Below are 2,158 nucleotides of genomic sequence, written 5' to 3' on the forward strand. Positions count from 1 at the left end.
CGGAGAAGGAAATAATATCATCAACTCCTGGAAATTTCATTTTTCACTAACCGGCTTCTTTCATTTCCGACATTGCTTGAAACTCTAAGAAATCACTAAAATCGGGGGGGGGGGGAATATCATAAAGAAAGAGCATGTAAAATATTCAAATAAGATCCTTTGAAACGTACAACCATGTCTTCAAAATAAAAGATTTGTAAATATGTTCAAAATAGTTATGGCTGGGAAAAAATCAGAATTGATACGCATAATATTGACCCTTATTTTCTAATGCCTTTCAATCTTTTATTGAGAGTTTGAATCCAGCCTGAAACGCAAAATTTGTTGATTTTTTTAATCCACTGATCTTATCTCTGAAGTAAATTTCAAAATTTTGAAGCAAAGATTGATCATTGGTTTGAAAAATGAGTGCGCAAGAAATGTTCTAACTTTCTAAACGAAGTTAACCTGCAGTGTTTTAGCCACCGCCGATTCATGCCTTTCAGAGTAAATTTCCTACATGAAAATGTGGCAAAATGCTTGCTCAGACGTTTTCAAAAAATGTCCATCAGTACAATATCAAGAAGTATATTTACATACCTCATCATCTTTTCGTTTTTAGTATATATTCCTATCTGAATAAAATCTACAAATTCTTATTCTAGCCCAACAAGATGCAGTTTACAATGATTTGATTCCCGTAGGCCGTGAAAGCTCAGCATAGCAGGAAATCTGTTCATAAGCTATCGTTATTTTTATCCAAATATAATCAAAGCCGATTAAAAAAAAAAAAAAACCCAGGACCTTAATTCAAAAACAAAACTCAATCCCATCAAAGGCTTGTCTAAGTGTCAAGCGTCGATATCTTGAAAGTTCGTAGGTTTTTTTCGTTTTTGAAAAGCAATTTATTTAATATTATCAAATGCTTTTGCATTTATAAACGACACTTTTTTTTAATTTTCGAACTTTGAAATATAATTTTCATGGGAGAAAGACAAAAATCTTGGTTTAGATCTGGTTTCATGACAAGAAGCTGCCAAGTTCAATCAAGCACTCTTTGCAAATCTATTAATTACTTAAGAGAGAAATGGGAATCGAACAGAATGGGCTGTTTACAATATCGTTTTTCCAAGCCCCAATGGCAAGATTCGAAAAAGTTAAGATCACAATTACGAAATGATAACTTACGAATTATGGAAACGGAATTCATTTCTTTATCTGCAAAAAAATATCTAGAAATTCACTGAAAATAATTTCATGCTTAAGTAAATTAGTATCTTGACGTTATAAAATAATATTTTGAGCATTAGTAGAACAGTGTTTTTTTTACTGGCACAAGTACATAATATTTTGAAATAATTTTAAGGAACGCGTGCCATAAGAACTGAAATGATTTGTCTAATATCTCTTTTAGATTAAGCAAAAATAACGGATCTTGGTGATATTTACCATCTCACGCATTCTTTTAAGTTTGAAAATTCTTTTTGGAAAAAAAAATCCAGGCATTATGGGGAAAGCAAAACAACGCCGTAGGAAAGTAAAAGAAAGATATGGGAAAGTAAATGAATGCTGTGAGAAAGTAAAAGAAAGATATGGGAAAGTAAATGAATGCTGTGAGAAAGTAAAAGAAAGATATGGGAAAGTAAATGAATGCTGTGAGAAAGTAAAAGAACGCTGTGGGAAAGGTTTCCTTTATATCTGGCGCATTGAAAATTTTGATTATTGTTGGCACAAAACAGGAGAGCAGCTTGAAAGTCCTTTATTCCACATTGATTCTTCTAAAAAATCACTTTGGAGACTCTGGTTATATCCGAGGGGTGAAGATGATGGAGAATATATCAGTTGTTTTCTTTTCAGAGTGGAAGGAGGTCCAGAGACAGTGGATGTTGATTTTGAATTATCCCTTTCTGTTGGAGATTCATTACTAGTACCTTCCGCTTCATTCTTGAAAATTTATTTATTCAAAATTAATGAGAAAGAGGGAGAAAAGTGTTTTATCCAAAGAAGGAAAGTATTTGCTGATAAGGAAGCTCAAAAGAATGGATTCACTTTGACTTTGGGATGCCGAATTTTGAACAAAGAAGGAGACTCTTTTGAAGGAACTGTATACTATGAGCGTTCCACGATTGCTGTAGAACACATTTCCGACCTGTATATATTTGACGATTATGCTGATCTC

The sequence above is a fragment of the Argiope bruennichi genome, chromosome X1, assembly GCF_947563725.1.
Source record: "Argiope bruennichi chromosome X1, qqArgBrue1.1, whole genome shotgun sequence".
In the NCBI taxonomy this organism is placed as follows: domain Eukaryota; kingdom Metazoa; phylum Arthropoda; class Arachnida; order Araneae; family Araneidae; genus Argiope; species Argiope bruennichi.